General features: G+C 40.1%; 2 long non-coding RNA genes across 5 annotated transcripts in view; one reads left to right on the top strand and one right to left on the bottom strand.

The window, feature by feature from the left end:
• The window catches only part of LOC140479749 (uncharacterized), a 200,721-nt gene that overhangs the window by 123,299 nt on the left and 56,670 nt on the right, over window positions 1–20,752 (top strand). The window lies entirely within an intron of this gene.
• The window catches only part of LOC140479745 (uncharacterized), a 74,765-nt gene continuing 61,640 nt past the window's right edge, over window positions 7,628–20,752 (bottom strand). For 3 of the 4 annotated variants that reach the window (XR_011961105.1, XR_011961107.1, XR_011961106.1), the window contains 3 exons: window positions 16,959–17,110; window positions 13,171–13,240; window positions 7,628–9,978 (listed from right to left, as the gene is read on the bottom strand). This is a non-coding gene — a long non-coding RNA (uncharacterized lncRNA). Of the gene's footprint in view, window positions 9,979–13,165; window positions 13,241–16,958; window positions 17,111–20,752 lie in introns of all 4 variants that reach the window. The other variant, XR_011961108.1, reaches the window with a different exon arrangement.

Genomic DNA, 20,752 nt, shown 5'->3' with positions numbered 1-20,752 from the left:
TGGGTTGTTCTTTCTGAGCCCCAATCTTGCTCATTTGCCACAAGCAAGTATTGCTGGTGGGCTTTCCAATTCCCATTCGCAGCTGGCCTGAATTATGTACTACTTTTCACAAGATTTTCTGAGACCCCATGGCTTCCTGAACTTCCCTAATCCTAAAATCTACAGAGTTCTCCAACTGCTTTTGGGACTGTACATTCGGCCACCTACACAGAAATAGAGGCACTCCATTGTCTTCCCAGCATTACAGCTAAAACCAGCACTACACCTGCCTCATACATGCTTAATGTCCAACTACCTTTAACCTACTCTTCAGTGATCCATGAACAGTTTCAGAGTGACCTTTTGGAAACCATGCAACAATCCTCACCCCAATGCGAGATAGAACATCAACCTGTTGAAACTGTTCCTCAAATGTTACAATATTTCACTGTACTGACATGGCACACATTGCAAGCAATGGCTAACATCACAAACTTCAAAGTTCGCCTTTTTCTGTATTCGAATCTATCTTTTCCCATTCACTAAGCTACCCTTGTATTTGGATATGTGGTGTTTTACCCCATTATGCAAATCATTAATAAATAAGGTGAATAGTTGAGACCATAAACAGGCTTCTTTTGAAAGACCATTTGTTGAATCCTGCCAGTTTTTCCATGCTTTCTGTATCTTGCATTCAGACAATTTCCTAACAAAGCCTGTATTTTTTCCCTTTAATTATAGTGTAAATCTATTCTGCACTCTGTCCAGCAATGTGATACATCATTATCGTACCAGTGTTGTCATTTCACCATATTCCAAACTAAATATCTTAGAGCCTTTCTCGATACAACTTCCTGTAACTTTACCAGGAGTTCTTTTACAATGCAACACTGATTATATCCACTCCACAAGGGGGCGATCTGTCACGTCATCTGTGAGATGACTATTTCCTTCTAGTGAGCAAGAGCAAACAACACCTGCAATGAGATAGCATTCCTGATTTTAATGTTTATGTGGCAAGAACTTATATATCCTATAACACTGAATTTCACAAGTTCCTAATAATCAAATTAGCCAAAGAATCTGGCTGAAGGAGAGTCCAAGCTGTTGTCTTTGAGTGATGATACTAACAGTAAAGTTCCTTAAAACACTTGCAGATGCCTGTATAAAATTTCAATCAGAAATTGATATAGAAATATTGCACATTCTTTAAACTTAGAAGACAACACTTTGTTAGAGAGAAACCTATCATCTTTTGTTTTCGAAACACTATGCCAAATTGACTTGAAGTTCTTTTCCCAGTCTGAATATACTTGTACAGTTGACTGGCAGGGCTGGCAGAGGTAACAGAACCTGACAGCAGATTGGGATATTCCTCATGAACACTGCACTTTGGCCACTAGGCTGCACTGTGCTATTTCGAAACGACCCAGCTGCTTGAATGGGGAACAACTGCTGCACAATTTCCATGAGCTGATTGAGTCATGTGAGGGTTGAACGGATTGAAGAAACACACCATTGTGCTTCACTTCTGAAAGTCAGGCTGAAGGAATGCTGTACATAGTGAGGGGCTTACACAGAGTAATTCATGGGCGCAACAACCAAATGGCCATAATGTACATTAACCCAAGATTGTAAGGAGTGACAATTTGCTGTTAACATAAGGTACAAATAGTAAAGAAACCTTATGGTTTTCACTTAGTACATTGTATTGGAATAGGGGTTAGGTTTGCCAGTTTGGCTGCTTCTTCCATAGATCAGTAGAAAAGGAAAGACAACAAGGAAAGGTTTGGAAGCCGTGCTTGTGTAATGCTTTAAGTGTGGAGAGAGATATTTCAGAATCTTTTGAACAACAGCCAAATAGTAGTACACTTTTATAATGCCTTGTTTCCTTAGAGGCTGACATAACATTGTTTTTACGCGTCTAATAGTCTCCGACTCAACATACCCCAGAATGGTGGAACAGGAGATTGAGGGGAAGGAAACTGCAGCGTTTTATTGCAAAGCACAACTTCAAAAAAATTGGTCCATAAACATTTGCAACAAGCTACTAAATCAGGATGAAGGTTGATTTTCTTTTAACTCTTCCTCTAGGACAACTGTGTTTCATTCTCAGTTAGTCATGAATCAAGATGTGGGCAGAAGAACTGAGCCAGTCACAACTTGGCTTGGTGATGCAGGACTGGAATAAATGTTTGTTTAAAAAGCTCAGTTCTGGCCCACAACAGAATTGATGATTCTTCAAATAGTGCTTCATGTATATGGAACAGTGATGATCTAATTGCACATGGATAAAAGTCATTGAGTTCATTCTCATGAGTGAGATATCTATCATATGTAATTGCACCCAGTAATGCATTTGCACCATAAAGCTGCGTTTTTATTTTGAACACTTTGACATTGTTAGACTGGAATGCAAAACCCAAAGTGTGTCTTCTGTGCAATATGCCATTCAGGAGCAGCAGTGTAATTCTTGTAACCCATCAATCACTGTGACGCAGCAACTGGCCCAGGGATTGTGCTCTGCTGCTGCACTGTCAGCAATGACATTCTTGCCAGTGAAAGACTTCAGTGCTGAAACATTCCTGGCTGTACGGATAACTGAATCTCACAAGGGTTTCCAGTTGGAACAAAACAGTGACTGAAATGCGTATAAATATGTTGAATATCTGCCAGGTTACAGCTTTCAAGAGTCCATTGGAAAACAAAAGAGAAATCTTCGCAGGAGGCTGGGGAAAGCCTAGTCTCTCCCTGTTCAGTAATCTTGTACTGCTTTACTGTAGGAAATTAGGAACATTTAAAGTTTAACCATATTGGGAAGTTTGAAGTTGTAACTATAGGGAGAAGTCAGAACACAGGAAGCCTATAGCATCAATTATGGGAAATCTGAGAGTAGGTCTCGGATTTTTTTTCATCAGCCATTACTGAGGAATGGTTACAATTACTCTGAGAAAGTTGGAGCAAAGGAGATGCCTTCAGCACCTCTGAGAAATGTAGGGCTTCAGTTTTAAGAAAAAAAACTGACATTCTTTTGCAAGATTTTGAGAGAGAACATTAGAATGACTCTAATTGTAGAGCCAGAATCTGGAGAAGTTTAAACACTGTTTTAAGATTAGCATTGAAAAGGTATATACTTTATGATGAGTAGGGAAATAATTGTTGGTGTTTAATGGTACTGTGTGTCTTTTTTGCTTGTACATCTTAGGGCAGAGATACCATTATTAGGCACTAAGGTGTGGCAGTGTAAGCATTGTGCAACCAAGCAAAGTGGCCCAGATAGCTTGAGGATGGTCTGGAAGTAGGCCTTGGAATTCATCTTCCAAGCAAGCTATCCATAAGTACCGAATATCCACAGGCAAGTTAGCCTTCTCCAGCATTGACTGTAGGACCATGTACCTTACCAACACAGAGAAAGCTCTGGGAGTACTGGGGGGTTGGATGACATTTCTGTTCCTCCTTACTCCATAAATAAACTGTTACTGTTGTCATTTTTCATTGATGTGAGAGATTATCCTACCTGCCTCAATGAGGCATGTGACTCATTCGGATCTCTAGTTAGCTGCTTCCTGCTCCTTCTAGCTCCCTTAAAATCTTTTAGGACTCACTGTTGGTGGACTTCTTCGGTTCTATCACCAGTGGACAGGTTTCAAAGTGACCAACAAGCAGCCTAAAGTGGCAGTAGGGAGCCCAGTGTATGTTATATTTACAAAGAGGATGGCCACCAGAAACAGGCAGATGTTTTTTATAGGACTTGACTGCCAGAGTAACTGGGATCAGAGAGGCTTCCAAACCCAAATCTGAGGCCTTTACTGCACCAATATCATTTATGTTGGCAGGTCAAAAATCAACCTCACTCAAGGAGATAGCTGTAGGAAATTTAGAGTTGATACACCATGCAAATTCATACAGAGGAAAAAAAAAGTTTCACAGCTGTGTTCCATTGCTTTTAAAATCCTACAGCAAAATTTTAGCAGAAACGTATGTCTGTATATACAGATAAACCCAAGTATTTATATGTACCTATAAATACACACAGACAGACACACTCTCGAACAGTACAGTACAGCACAGGAACTGGCCCTTCGACCCCCATGTTGTGCCTAACATGACGCCAAATTAAACTAATCCCTTCAGTCTGCCCTTGGTCCATATCCCTCCATTCCTTCCATATTATTATGCTTACCTTAAAGCCCCTTAAATGTCCCTATCATATCTGCCTCCACCACCACCCCAGGCAGCACATTCCAAACACCTACTACTTCCTCTGTAAAAAAATCTGATTGGTGTGGACAAGTTGGACCGAAGGGTCTGTGTCCATGCTGTACATCTCTATGACATAATGGCTCAATTTGCAATCAAGCAGCTCAGAATAGTGCTAGACCAATAAGTGGGTTTCTATCTGGCTGAGGCACTGCTAACATCCTGATTGACATGACCTAACTGGTCAAACACTGGACATTTTGAAGACACCCTCTCCTGTTGTGAGAAAGCACTGGCATATTAAGTGCAAAGGCATTAAGGGTTTGAGTAACTTATTTCAAACAATTCATTGCTAATGAGAAACTGTGATTTTCCAATTCACAGTTTCTAAGTTTGCTTTCAGGACCAACCCCCTACTCTCTTGAAAGTAAATTCCTTTGTGATTACCTCCTTGTATTAAAATTACCAGAAGAAAAAAGATCATATCAGAAAATATTTTTTTCCTTGCAGTGCGAGTCAATTCTCATTCTTGTGGTTTTTCCAGTGAGCAACCTCCCAGGAAAACCCTTCACAACACGATGAATATTGAACAGCAACGCGAGGGCAGAATTCTTTTTCCACTGGGCATGCTGGGGAGGAAGTTGCTGCGTTAGCCACTGTGGTTCTTCGAGTTTATCTCACTGAACTTATCTTAAATGGAGAATGGCGGAAAAGAAAAAGGGAGGCTTTTTTGAGTGCTGGCCCCTTTTCAACCACGAACAACTGATGCGGGCGCACAAAAGGCGCCTTTGTCTCTTTAAATCTGTTTTGCTCAATATGCTCTTTGTGTAACGAATGGTTCGCCACTCTGCAGGTGCCGAGCACTTCCCCTTGACCGTTAGAGCTGCTACCCAGCTTCCTCTCGGCAGCGTTGCTGAGACTGCTCGCTGAGTCTCGCCACGGGCCAGTTAGTTGTACAAGTGACCAGCTTACACTTGCCTGGGCAGTGACGGGGCGGGTGGAGGTGGGGATGTTTCTGCAGGGCCTTATAATCTTGTGTTTGAAATAAAAAGGCAAGGTGTGTGTGTGTGTGTGGGGGGGAGGGGGGGGGGCTGACAGATAAAGCCCAATGAAAAGAAGCAGGCATCTCCCAGATGTGCTGCTGTTGTTGGGAGCTGTTTTTATTACTGTGGCAGAGACTTGCCTCAGGGCAAAACCAGACACAGATCTGTTCCATCCGTTGTTAAGGCTGGTGTTTATCGTTCATTAAAGTCCAACCGTCTGCTCTTTTTAAAAAACAAATGAAAGGGAGTGGGTGGGGGCGGGAGGAGGGAAGTTCTCCCAGTGATGATATTCTTAAATGTGTGTGCTGGGGATCAGATCATCTTCCAACTCACTGACAACCCCGAGCTGCACTTGCTATAGATTACTGTCAAAAGTCTTTTTTTGACAGCACTGTCTGGTTCAACCACTCCAACAGATCACTATCGCCCATCTGAGGGAGCATTCTTGAATGGCAGACGCATGCCAAGTTCAAACAAGAAGCTGCAACAACCGTGAAACGTGACTCTTTACCTCCTTGTCTGGTGTGTTTCAGTGGGAGTTGGGGGGGGGGGGGGGGCAGGGGTCACATTCCAGCAGCAACCGGTTGTAAAGTAATTCCAGGGCATCTAAAGAATCAGGACGGATGCATTCCTTCTGTAGGCGTAAAGGCTTTTTGACAAAAGAGATTATAGGGGATGGCCTGTTTGCAGCGAAACGCTGCTCCTTGTACCACTGTTAAAGAGCTGCACCGAGTAAAATCGAGTGCACTTGAATGGCTTAAAGGGAGCAGAATCCTCCAAAAGCAACCCCGGCCATTTTGAACTTTGACTCTGCAGCCTGAGCATGTTGCCGAGATGAATTATTTCAAGCTGGGCAGCTCAGGCACACAGGGTTTGATTCCCAGATGGAACGCTGCAAGTTCAAATCTCGAAGCGGCCTTGCACTTGAACTTGGGTCTGTTTTGTCTGGACTCAACCCAGTGCTTGCAGATCAAATAACACACAGAGAGGAGTAAGTGCTCCATTTAGTGTGGCGGGATGGGAGGGAGGGGGGAGGAATGGGGTGAGGGGAGAGCGGGAGACTGATTGCAGTCTGTCTGACTTGAATTATAGCTCCTGCCGGCCAGCTTTTAATGACCAGGAGAACTCCAGTAACAGAACCTCTTGTTTGGTGGAGGGTGATTGATTGTAACTCGACTGGAAGATGATAAACTGAGGCAACTGAAATGTAAAAACAAATGAAAGATGTTAATCTCGATCACACTGCTGATTTGAATTCCAAGTGGAATTATTGCTGTGTTATTTAATCCTTGCTTTCTATTTCTTGTTTTAATTTTAAACCAAAGCAGTTTGTCCCCCCCAATTTGCCTTTCCAGTTTGCAAACGTCGTGTTTTTTGTTTGTGGACACCAACCTGTGGCTTCATTAAAGGCTGGAGGTCGGCACTGGCGGGAAAGACAAGAATGCCACAAGGAGGGGGTTTGCATGTTTCTCTGACCAGTTCAGTGGCGAAGCCGGCTGCAGCACATTCGGGCAGTGCCTGTGGTTTGCAAGCTGACGAGGAGTGATCCTAGCGCCGGGCAGACAAAAGAATACTCCCTTCCTCAAGGGAGTGGCCAGCTTGCTCTTGTTAGGCACTGCCGCTCCAAGATGCTTTGCAAGAGGCGCGATGCAGTGACTGGCGGAGCTCTAATTGAGGGAGCAAAACATTGAACTGCATCGGGAGAACGTACATTTACATAGCACCTCTCACGATCCGAGGACAGGCCAAAAGTGTTTCACAGCCGATCGAGTGCATTTGAAATGTAGCCCCGACTATAAATATGGGGGAAACACAACAGCCAGTTTGCACACAGTAATCTCGCACAAAGGAATCGTGATGGGACGGTCATTTTTACCAAAACGGAACAAAGACTGCGGATACTGAAGATCTGAAATAGAAGAAAAACAACTTACTGGAGAAACTCAGCGGGACTTTCTCCAGCGATTTCTGTTTTAGAACCATTTTTTGCTGATTTTGTGTGAAGGCTCAGCATTGTCCAGAATATTGGGGAGCAGCCCCACCCCCTCCCCGAACTACTACCATGAAATTGGTGTTCACTGTTGGAGAAGCTAAACAGCTGATCCCAAAGATGGCACCGCCAATGATGTTGCACTTGCTTCAGTTACTACAGTGAAATACTTGATTAGAATTTGGTCTCAGGGATTGGAAATGCTGTCAAGCTTGGGTAGACTGGACAGTAGCTGAAGGGTGGCTGTTTATTTACACTCCCATCAGTGAACCTAAGTGTTAACTCTAATCTGCAAGCATCCCTGTGAAAAAAAACTTTCTTTTTATTAGGAATTTACGTTTTTCTTAACCCGCTTAGCGCTGTCTGGCCTTTTTAAAAAATATGCGTAAAACATCCTCTTTAGTGTTGTGGGATATATGTATATAATTTGCACTATATTTCAATGCTGTTTACCTTTGAATAAATGTCTTGCTACATAGCTACGCACATTAACGATTTATTTAAATTATTTCAATGTTATTAGGCACGTGATACAGCATTATTTACAGTCACAGGCATAGAGTCATAGAGATATACAGCACGGAAACGGACCCCTCGGTCTACTTCGTCTATGCCGACCAGATATCCGAACCTAATCTAGTCCCATTTGCCAGCACTTGGTCCATATCTCTCTAAACCCTTCCTATTCATATACCCATCCAGGTACATTTTAAATACTGCAATTGTAACAACCTCCACCACTTCCTTTGGTAGCTCATTCCACACATGCACCACTCTTTGTGTGAAAAAAAATGCCCCTTAGGTCCCTTTTATATCTTTCCCCTCTCACCCAAAACCTATGCCCTCTCGTTTTGGACTCCCCCATCCCAGGGAAAAGATCTTATCCATGCCCCTCATTATTTTATAAACCTCAATAAGGTCACCCCTCAGCCTCTAACACTCGTGGGAAAACAGTACCAGCCTATTCAGCGTCTTCCTATAGCTCAAATCCTCCAACCCGGGCAACATACTTGTAAATCTTCTTGAACCCTTTCAAGTCTCATAACAATTTATTTTCACACAATAAGGTTCCAGTACATGTAAATTACAGTAAATAGCATAATCTGTATTTGCTATGCACTGGTTCATTTAAGTGTTTGCTTTATGTGACCAATTTCAAAGTAACGTTACTTAAATAGAACGTGTGTGTGTATGTGTGAACATGTGTACAATCATCTCTCCATGCCAAAATTCTTATATAGTGGTGTGTTACACCAGCAGGGTAAGAGCATGATAAATTTTTGGTCAGAGGGAAATATTTCTTTATAAGCAGGCCCTTACAAACAGAATTTATCCAGCAGAAACAAAACACTCAAAGTCTCACTGCGAAGCTTGTGGAATCTAGTTGCTGCTTCTCTTTTTCCCTTAAATGTGTGCATAATGTGGAAAAAAATGATTTCCAAGAAATAGCTTTTTTTTTTTAGCCATCAGTTGCTGCTGATTAGGATTGTGTGATCCTTTGGTGAAGAAATAACAAATTCTAGCAGCCTTGCAGTTGTTAAAAACTACACATCACGTCCTTTCCAATTCATCAGTGTATTTTTTAAAAAATGTGTTTCGTGGTAGCTTGCTAATCAAACAGATCTTCTCATAGCATTGCTCATTAAAGACTGTCACATCGTGTAACCAGTAATAAATTACTCTGTGGCTAAAGTGGACTTTTTTGAAGCTGGATTGGCTCTTAAAGTTACAGAGTCTGTTTCTTCATAAATTCTGAAGTTAATTAATAGTTAGAATGTGTGTAGAATCCCTACACTATTGAGAACATTTCTAGATTGGAGAGACCCGCTTTATGTTGGTTGTGGAAATGACCACTCCTTGGAATGGTTACAAATGGTTACAAATTGTCCATTATGGTGGGTATTGCAACTCGCCACATTTGCTGCCAATCAGGCCTAGGCTTTTTCAGTTGCATCACTGACAGTGAGTCAGGCACTTTGAATGTATTATTCTTACTGAACAAAGTGGGAGATCCATGTCTTGCAGTGAAGAGATTATTAATTGTCAGTTCTATGGGGCAATACACAGTGAGCACTGTCTGTGAAAATGTACCTCGATTGAGTGAAGCAACACCTCCAGACCACAGAAAATAGAAGCAAGAGAAAGAAGAAAATAAACATCACATTCAGAATAATATTTCACAGAGTTGTTAGGCGTGACTCCTAGTGTGAAACAACTAATTATCTCTTTAAAATTTACTAAACTAACATGAATTCAATAATTGTTATAATTGTGTAGGTGTTCTGATTGAAGAAGAAACTGTTTCAAAAATAAAATAACAGATTAATAAAAGATTGACAATCAATACCCAATTTATTATTCTCTTTCAGTCCATGCTTTGTGGGTAGTTCTCACAGAGAATGAGTAGAAGTATTAATGAGCTTGGGAAAAGCTTATTTAGGGAAAGATTATATCCTTACTCGGTCTCTGTCAATTTTCAACATAACTGCATCTAGCTCTAAATGTTTCTGGTAATATACGCAATATAATTTTTACTCCACAGTTTTGTAAAAGGCACATGACTTTATTCATTGAATTACATTCAGTTTTCTTTTGCATTGTGAAATTATGATCACTGAATTCATATCTACATGAGGTTCCAGCTCTCAGAAGAGTGTAGCTACCTCAGGGGCAATACTTTACGAAAGAAGAAAAGCAGACAGACCTCAATTTATCGAGCTCCTGGCATGATTTTAGGGCATCCCAAAGGACATTAGTACTAACAACCTTCAGGAAAGGAGAGAGAAAAATAAGGTAGGTCATGTTTTATGAAATTTATTTCAGTTAGTTGCCAAGCATTAAAGAAAAACAGAAAAATTGCCTGACTGTATCTCAGATCTAATGGCCCAAGGTTACCATAGCTGAATGTGCTATCATACAGCTTGATGCTTTAAATATTTGTTTTGGCAGCCAGTCCTTAAAACTATGCAAAAGAAAAAAAAAATCGGCGAAGCACATTTCTTTTATCAGTGTGCCTATTTAAAAAGGTTACTGCAAGTTACCACAAACATTTCATGATAATCATCTGACATGTATGACAGTACCATCTAGCACATGTATAGAATAAGGGAAGCTGGAAGGTTTTCAAAAAGACAAATGCAATGTTGATTTTCCATACCATTTTATTTTATTAAAAATATTTGGTTCAGTGAAAGAAAACATTCCATAAATATATGTGTATTCTACAAAGTTGGCTGAAATTCCGGAGAGATGGGTGATGGTCGTGTGATAATTTAAGAAAAAAACCATTACTGGAGAGATGTGACAACTGGAACAGACAGCACTGTGTGAAAGTTGAGAGCAAATCAGACAGCAAACATGAGGACCAGGGAATAAGCGGAGTGCAAACTGGGTGAAAAACTGAATTACGATCCAGTCCTACTGGGATACTTCAATTTCATTTTGTTTAATTCATCAGACAAATTTAGGCCAGTTCAGCTATTTCCGCATTAACATTGAGCAAGTAGTTTCCAAGGACTTAGCGAATATAACTCCTTTAGTCAAAAAGAGAGAGAGAGAAAAAGCTGGAAACTACTGACTGATTACCTTAACATCTGTCAGAAGGAAAATGTTGGAAGCTTAAAGATGCTATAGCAGAATATTTAGAGATGTGTATTCAAATGGAGTCAACATGGTTTTGTGAATGGTAAGTCATCTTTAACCAATTTATTGGAGTGCTTTGAGGACATAACATGCTGTGGATTAAGTGGAACCAGCAGATCTGCTGTATACAGATTTCCAGAAGGTGCTGCAAAGGATATTGTAGTTAACAAAAACTCATGGTGTAGAGGGTTTAAGAGATAGTATGTTGGCATCAATAGAAGATTGGCTAGTGAGCAATAAACAGGGGGTCGCCATAAATGGATCATATATAATCAGTGGTGTACCACAGGGATCAGGGCTGGGGCCTCAATATTTTACAACTTGTAAAAATATCTTGGACGAAATTGGATTCCTAATTTTGCTGATGACAAAAGATCGGTAGTAGTAGTCCATTGCTGCACAAAGAAGCATGCTACTTAAATGGTAAGAGATTGCAGAGCTCATGAGATGCAGTGGGATCTGGGTATCCCAATGCATGAATTGCAGCAAGTTAGCATGAAGTTAGAAGTGATTCAGGTGTCTAATAGGTGATTAACATTTATTGTGAGGGAAATTGAATACAAAAATAGGGAAGTATGCTTCAGTTATGCAGGCTTTGGTTAAACCTTATTTGGAGTACTATGTACAGTACCGGTCTTCTTCCTTAAGAAAGGATGTAAATGGGTTGGAAGCAGATCAAATGTTTACCATATGAAGACCTGGAACAAATGGGTTGTCTTATGAGGAAAATTTGAATAGGCTCGGCTTATATCCTTTGAAGTTTACAAGTACAAGAGGTGACTTGCTTGAAAAGTATAAAGACTGGAGGGACATTAACAGAATACATGTGGAAAGGATGTTTCCTTTCATGGGAGAATCTAGAATTAGGAGTCATTGTTTAAAAATATGAGTCACCCCTTCAAGAAAAGGAGGAATTCTTTCTCACAGAGCCATGAGCCGTTGGAATCTCCTCAATGGAAGCAATGTCTTTGATTATATTCAAGAAAATGCAAGATAGATTCTTGATAAGCAAGGAGGTGAAAGGTTATTGAGGAAGAGCAAGAATATAGAGGAATCAGATTAGCAATGTTCCTATTGAATATGTAGAACAGGCTCAAGTGCTGAGTGGCCTGCTTCTGTTTCTGCAAGTAGCCATCCCAATTTGTGACAGTTGCTTCAATAACAAATGAGAATTAGCATTCTTCAGCGGTGAAGCATATGGAAAGAGCATTGAGTCAGCCACTTTCAGAATGACATATGTATGTTTGAGTCTTCAGCATACTTTTGACATCATCACTCCCTAATTGAACTGAACATCTCAGTGGCACAGACCAAATCTTTCAGAAAGCCTCAACAAAATATTGAAACCTGATATCACTTTTAATGTAATAGCTGCAACATATATTCTTTCTATTCCAGACAGGAATTTGACCCTCACATGATTCAGTCATTTGTGAATAAATTACACTGAACTTAATCTCATATCCAAGCAGTACAGAAGGTCAAGTCCGGACGAGGCTAATTTTTTTCCTCGATCAATCAATTCTTAAATCATCGGCTATTGCAGCTTTGCTTTGTCCAGCGGCAACTCTGTTGGCGTCATTGCTAAAATCTGGGCCACAGTTGCATTCATTGTTCAGCGAGCTTTACCATATAGTTAAACCCACCGACAGCAATGAATGTTGATTGTGACCTTTGCTGGGACTGTTTTCATCTTCCCGGAAATTATCTATAATGATAATGCTAGCCTCCGTCATAGCAAATGGGTTTCAGACCAAGATCCATGGGTTGAACTAACCCAAAGGCAGGTGGAGGAGGTTGGCTACAAGGTACAATCAACGGTCGATGGTTTCTCCAATAGTATCAAACTCACCGACAGCGTTGAATGTTCCCTGAAGCCACCACTTAATAAAAATAGAATCTAAAAGGGTAAGGTCAGTCTAATTCCTTAGATGCAGAATGCACTTCTTTTGCAGTGTCCTGATGCATGGATGTCTAATCAGGTACAATCTGCAAATCGAGTGAGAATTCACCATGAGGAGAACATACAAAACACCTGATTTTTTTTTGTCATTGGCAAACATGTTTTTAGGAATGTTCAAATCTGCTTTGATGCAATCTAATCCTTTGCTATGATGATATTTAAAGTGCTTAAAACATATTGCGAGGAGGCAATGACTGATTGTGCTGAGTGAAAGACGATTCTTGCTCCCAACACCTCACCCGCCCCCACCCCCACCAAACTGCTGTCCATTAAAAATCCAATGATTGAGAATGCAACGTTTGGTCGAAAAGGCAATTAAATATACAATGGCGAAAACAAGAAAAGCACCTTACAAAGAAATTCCTTTTCAAACGGCATGCATTTTGAGTAACACACTGCAGTGCCTGTTGACAAGTCTGGAATCTGCACAAAAGAAAGAGATGATTTATCATACAAATGTTGAAAGGATGCATTTAAAATGTTACTCACAAAGGCAGAATCCATATAGAATGTTTAACACTGCAGTTTTAATCAGCTTGGATCTTGCGGTTAAGATGGCACACAGGGTGACCAGCACACACATGAATTATGCTGATTTGCATGATTACAGCCTGCTTATGGTAAAAGTAGGTTAGCGTGACCGATTCTGCTTCTAGCTTTTACGATACGACTTGGCATTTGTTAATTCTGTATGAATGCATCATGTAAACAAAAGGAACTTTGTCTTCTCAACAAAATACAGAGGGAAAAGAAAAACCTCTGCTTGGTTTTAAATGCAAAGAAAATGGGAGAAAATAGTTTGTCTTTTGGAGGACTGGAAGTACTTCTTCAGAAAATAAAATGGCTTCCAAGGTAGTTACTAAATTATGAATCTATCAGCCAGTATGATGGTTTTGGGTGGACTATCATGTGTTCCATGAAATGCCCTATAACTACATCTTTCTTTGATTTCTAATGGTGTATATGTGTAAATGAATGTGTGTATCAAGTGTTGTACATATTTTCTAAATAAGCTGTTCAGATATGTTGCCAGGGTTGGAGGATCTGAGCTACAGGGAGAGGCTGGTCAGGCTGGGGCTGTTTTCCTTGGAGCGTTGGAGCTGAGGGGTGACCTTATAGAGGTTTACAAAATTATGAGGGGCATGGATAGGATAAATAGACAAAGTCTTTTCCTTGGGGTCAGGGAGTCCAGAACTAGAGGGCATAGGTTTAGGGTGAGAGGGGAAAGATATAAAAGAGACCAAAGGGGCAACTTTTTCACGCAGAGGGTGGTATGTGTATGGAATGAGCTGCCAGAGGATGTGGTGGAGGCTGGTACAATTGCAACATTTAAAAGGCATTTGAATAGGAAGGGTTTGGAGGGTTATGGGCCGGGTGCTGGCAGGTGGGACTAGATTGGGTTGGGATATCTGGTCGGCATGGACAGGTTGGACCGAAGGGTCTGTTTCCATGCTGTACATCTCTATGACTATAAGTGGACTTGAACTTGGTCCTCCTGACTCAGAGGTAGCAACATTACCATTATGTCACAAGAATCCTTAGCTTGTTGTACAAAACTCATAAAAGGCAGTGGATGAAAATCAAATCATTGGATCAGTGTATTATTTACATCCATTTTGGCTATGAGGGATGAAAATTAAATTTTCCACTTGTCTAGTTTGTCCTAATGGTTTAGTTTTAACAGAATGGCATGGTCTTAAAGGTCGGGATGACCCAAACACAAGATAAGTTAGAAGTTATTTCGAGGCTCAAATTACCACCATAATAAAATGAGAAGCATTAAGAGCACCTTTTTGTATTGTGCATTGCCACAAGGTTGCAAATATTTGTTTTTTGGTTTCATTTTCGCCTATTTGGAAGTATAATTTAATTTGCAAAGAAAACTAGAAGTTTTTTTTTGTTAAGCTACACCACAGCATTCCCTGAAAAATATTAGTTCAGGATTAGGCAGACAGTGCTCTGGGACTCTTAAAAAACCACTTGCTGGATACTATGATGTTAGTTCATGAAATATTCACTCAGGTGATTATACTGCGGAATGTAAAGGCAGCAGAAATGAAAGAGTTCACTGATATCCCCGGGATCTTCTATTTGAATACAGTAGTATATTTAGCATTTAAACTAACAAAAAGCACAAGAGGATCCATAGAATATGACTTCTCATTTTGTTCATGACCCTGATCAATTTTCCCATCACTTCCTCAAATATATCCTAACCAAGAGCCGTGAAAACATACGTTCTATCTGAATGTTCGGCAAGAATGAACTCTGCAGTAAGACAATTCTGAATGGAAAGACTTCCAATTAATAATACTCTGAAGCATTTCAAAGCTCTGTAAATTATTTTTAATGCTCAACTCAGATCAAGCAACTGTTCAGAAGCATTTCCCTCACACTGACAATGAGAAAATTTACCAGTTATTCTGTATTAGTGTTGATAATTTGGGAAGAATGTTGGCTAAAATACTCTGCATTGCAATTGCTATCCTCCAAGCCCCACTTCCCACACCAGTTGAGCATGTGACACCTCTGATAGCAACACTATGTCAGCACTGCAGTGAAAGTCACCAACTGTACTACGGCTCCATGGAGAAGGGATTGGAATCCATAGTTTTCTGTCTCAATCAACTGATACCATTAAGTTGACACAATTAATATCTTTCTAATTGTTTGCTGAAAAATAAGCGAAAACAGTGATCCACAATATCTATTCTTTTGTGCATGAAACGCTTTCATTAAGCTATATAAAAGACTGACCTCCTGAAAACAAAAGGTGCTGATTTGGCCCATCATTGGATATAATCCTTCTTAGAATACTGGAGCAACCTGGAGCATTATTTCCAATAGTAACTACTTTTGGAATGGTTTCAAAGACAAATGTTCATGCTCAGAGGATAAGATATCAGTGCTCAGTGGTTCTGTTATCGCAGTCGGATTTGATTTGTCAGCTTTCTTCCAACCAACATAAGGGCTTTAATTGCATCAACCACAGAATAATTTCAAACCATAATCGTTAAGCAACTTAAACACTGGGGAAAGGGAGACAGCGACAGAAAGACGAACAAATCTGTAGCTCCCAGCCCTGGTTTATTTTTTTAACACTGTAGCAAAAGTGCAACTGCTAAGATGCTGATTTAAAGATTCAATTTCCCTTCCTTGTTTCTCTAGTAAGATTGAGATACGATGCATCAGTGCCTGACTTTCAAATCAATGAAAATATTTCCAAAGTCCCTCTGATACCAAATGGTCCTTAAAAGATATGTTGAAATTGTAACTAATCCTGTCAAAATCAAATTATTGACCTCCCTGGCCAGTGTCAGAATTAAAACTGAATTTGTGGAAAGTTGTCAAAAGGTACTATGAGCAATCAATTGGGATTGCATTTGAGTGTTACTTCACAAGCTACACTTATTAGATTAGATTACTTACAGTGTGGAAACAGGCCCTTCGGCCCAACAAGTCCACACCTATCTTCCGAAGAGCAACCCACCCAGAACCGTTCCCCGACATTTGCCCCTTCACCTAACACTACGGGCAATTTAGCATGGCCAATTCACCTAACCAGCACATCTTTGGACTGTGGGAGGAAACCCATGCAGACACAGGGAGAATGTGCAAACTCCACACAGACAGTTGCCTGAGGCGGGAATTGAACCCGGGTCTCGGGCGCTGAGAGGCAGCAGTGCTAACCGCTGTACCCCTGTGCCGCCCGATTTTGCAAACGGTCAATTTCACAAATGGTATAAGGCAAACAGCAGAACAATTCACAGGACAGAAGGAGAAACAGTAAATACTCAGCAGGACAGGCAGCATTTGTGCAGGGGGAAACAGCATTAATGTTTCACTTCAATTTTTTTGTCAACTTTTCATAAGTTTAATAAAAATTCATCAACCCGCAACATTGACTCCTTTTCTCTTCACAGATGTTACATAACCTGCTGAGTATGTCCAGTATGTAGCTTTGATTTAATTTTATTCCCAGTATCTACAGTATACTTCCCTGTATCCCTCAACAGAAGTTTTGGTTTATCTTGGTTCACATCACATACAAGAAGAATGCTTTCATGTTGAAAGGATATAATAGCGAATCTGGAAGAAAACTGTGAATATGTGCTAGTAACAAGTGCACAGAATGACTTACCTGCAAATGGGGAATATGTTTCCAAACTCCAGTCAACAGAACAAGTTCTCCACTTGGCCAGTCATTGGACAACATGAATCAAGGCCACAGAAAGGTCCACTTTCTAGAGTTTTCCGCACCAAGTGGTAGAGATTAACGGATGTTGTAGGAATCTGAAGAGATAAAGCAATGAACTCTGAGTGGATCCATTTTGAAGTAAAAGGCAGATTTCGAAAGTGAAAAAGAAATCACCAGCAAACCCTTCAAACTCAGTCAGCAATAATCGAAACCCTAATCCATTTCAAACAAGGATTTGCCTCTTCCACTTCACAACACAAACTTGCTGGTGTTTTCTGGGCACCTTGTGGAATTCTCCATGTGTAGTATTTTGCTTTGAACCATTTGCAAACCCATTTTGACGTGAATTCTGGTCAAGTATGAAAGGTTGACAACCATCCAGGTACAGCCTGGAGCTTTCCACTCACTGTTGTGAGCAACCTGAGAAAATCATAGAGGTATCAGGGAGGGGTCTTGCAGGGGATAAAAAAAGATATTTCCTTTGTAAATAAACAGTTCACTTTATTGCTACAATAAAGATTTTGGAGAAGCTTGATGGAAGAGTGAAGACTCTTTAGCTAGGCACATGATTAAAGATTATAGATCTAATCTTCAGGATTATATCACAGAGCTGAAAAAACCTAACATTTAGTGTGCACATCAGATAAACAATTAAGTATAAGTTTGTAAAGAGACCTCATCATAGGAAGTGACATAACATCATGTGACTGCTCTTTTGCAGCCTCATGACAAGATAAAGTCACAGCAAGAAGTTCCTCAGGTAAAGGTCATCTTCTTCTTATCTACTGTGCAAATACTCTTGAGCAGCACATGGAGAATAAGTGGCTTTTACAGTGGTCACAAGTGACAGACAAGCATGGAATAGTGTTTGTGGTGACTGAAAAAGTGTCAAGAATGTGGTGCTGGAAAAGCACAGCAAGTCAGGCAGCATCTGAGGAGCAGGAGAGTTGATGTTTTGGGCATAAGGCCTTCAAGACTGAAAAACTCACAAGTCTGAATAAAGCAGAAGGTTTACAAGGGGCCTTGGTATGAATCCGTGCAGTGAACAGGTCAGTGCAACATTGTATGAAATGGGTGGCTATGCAAGTAATTGACAAAGAAAACGCTACATACAAGGAATTAATAGAAATATACGATGCCTACTTTAAATGTGTGAAAAAATAGCATTGTTTTTTGAAGGGTCACCTGACCTGAAATGTTAACTCTGATTTCTCTCCACAGGTGCTACCAGACCTGTTGAGCTTTACCAGCAACTCCTGTTTTTGAAAAAGTAGCATAGTTGAGTAGGCTAAATTTAATAAGCATAGCCAGGGACACGGAAAAAGTATTGATACCTTTATGTCTGCACTGACTTGAAGTGAAGTGAGAGCATGGTAGCTTAAAAGATGGAATTAGCAGGACTGGATTATCATTGGAGTTGGTTGACCACATGCAGTTGAGGGATGATTTATCCTTAACAAAGCCAATTCAATTGAGCGGTTTCACAGGTCAGAAAGGAAAACTGACTGGGGTTTTAGATGATGGGGACAACTGTACCTCAAAAACAAATGACTTAATGAAGTTCATAGTGCTCAAAACAGAAGTTGTTGTACACTAACTGGAAGGAAGAAGGTGTATGCATCAATCACTTCTGCTAAGCTAGTGTGTCAGGAAAAAGGACTAGTGTGAAAATTCTCCTGCTAAAGAGGCTGAAATCCACTTTGCAAGAAGAGTCACTTCTAAACTATGTGGCAGCAAGAAGCTGAGAAAAGACCAAGATCACGTGACATTACTTCACTTTCTGTGACAATATATCCTATTAGCTTTTTGCACAGACTAAACTACTTTTATTGCATGTCTTTCCAAATTCCTGATTCCATCCATTATATTCCAATGATAATGTGTGATCTGACATCAACACATTATTCACATGTGTTAGACCACAATAATTGGTGATTACACCACCATAATCAGTACTTTTAGTGATACAGGCAATTTATTTGCAGGCCAGTGACAGGATTGAAGACTTCAGTGTTTTGCCAATGAAGAAACTCATTCAAACTATTTTCTAAATCATAAAGAAACATCTTGCAGAACCTTTCAAAAAACACTTGTCATCTTATGACTCTCAATATCAAAAGGTTACCTTTGTAATCTCACAGAAGCGAAATTTGAACAGCTAATAATTTGGGGCTTTTTTTTGAATGGATTAATTGCAGCAAAGCTGATGATTCACTTCTACAGCTCACCACTGTGGCTCCTCCTGAACTCTACCACTCGCAAGTGCTGACAACTGCGGCTTCTGTGGCAGGTCAAGTTTCAGTTCTTGTTTGAATCAGCTCAACTGACCTTAAGACAATTACATAGAGACCAGATAATTGGAAAACCCACACTGCATCAAAGCCCCAGAAAACATGCTGCATCATACTAATTACTAATCATTATGCATTTTCTTCAGAAGTACAAAATGAATCTTGACACCAATGGATGTAAGAAATAGGTTAAAGGTATTTTTGTTTTGATTGACAGTTCTCTGAAGTTACATTTTGACGTATCCTACAGGTTTGTACTGGCCACTGAAGATGCAAGGTGTGAGTTCAATGTTCCAAAAGGGAATACATTACGTGCAATCTCTGGATAATTATCAATAGCTCAACGGTTAAGAAATGGAACCATGTAAAATTGAAAATACAAACTTGTTTTTACATTTTTTGGTTCAAACATTTTAAACAAAAAATATTTCACTTTTTCAGATGAAATATGAATCAAAATCACAAACTGCACATTTAGTGTTTGTTTCCTGTTCACAAAAAGAGGGATTGAGGCCTTCCTTTGAGAAAAGGAATGGCCCAAACGTTAAATATTCAATATTGTATTCCAATTTTAAAATTAATTAAATGCAAAAATGCTTACAGTCATATAAATCTCCAAGGTGAGAACAAGAGGCAGCCGTTTGGCCCCTCAAGCCTGGCTCTGCTATTTAGTAATCAGATTGTTATGGATGTACATGTATGTAAAGTTAATGCTACAATCTTCCACTCCCTTGCTTGCCACTTCTACCTCCATCAGTTTCTAAGGAAGAGCATACTATTCTGACCCTCAGAAGACTTTAACTCACCTCTCTCTCAAGAGGGTGACAACTTATTTCAAATGGTGACATGACTTTGGATTTTTTATATTACAAAGAGGAGCAAAGCAAAATTATAGTAATTTTTTCCTACAAATCAATAAAACAAAGTAATAATCTTCCTTAAAATGTAAACAAGTGTTTATTGGTGCATAGGAATCAAACGCTAAAGGATTATAAGTAATTATTTTCTTCCAATTGGTTGTGCATTTTCCAGATCAGCTTTTGTAAGTATGTCAATTGGAAATTTTAAAAAGCAATAGCTCAGGCAGAATCTTGCGTTGTGCCCCTCTGCACCCTCGCTGAAAATCAGACATTAAACAAGAAGCGACAGACTTGAATCTGGGATCAGGTTGTGTTTGATCACTGATCTCCACAGGGCCTTGCTAACAGCATCTGTCATGGGAATGGCCAGTGACCTGTGCCAAATTGAAGAGACTGTCTTAACCAGTCAGTCTAGAGGGCGAGTGTGTGTGAAATGGAGCATCTCCTCCTGGGTCATAAGGCATGGCTCAGATTTTCTGACCTAAATTTTCTGCTCTGACGGAAGACAAGATTAGATTTATTCCCAGCGGGAAAACAAAATCATTTTTATTTCAATCCCTGATTGCATCTGTGTACCTGCATGGAT

This window comes from Chiloscyllium punctatum, chromosome 7, assembly GCF_047496795.1.
Source record: "Chiloscyllium punctatum isolate Juve2018m chromosome 7, sChiPun1.3, whole genome shotgun sequence".
In the NCBI taxonomy this organism is placed as follows: domain Eukaryota; kingdom Metazoa; phylum Chordata; class Chondrichthyes; order Orectolobiformes; family Hemiscylliidae; genus Chiloscyllium; species Chiloscyllium punctatum.
The sequence above is the reverse complement of the archived record's forward strand: the minus strand, read 5'-3'. Positions and strand labels throughout refer to the sequence as shown.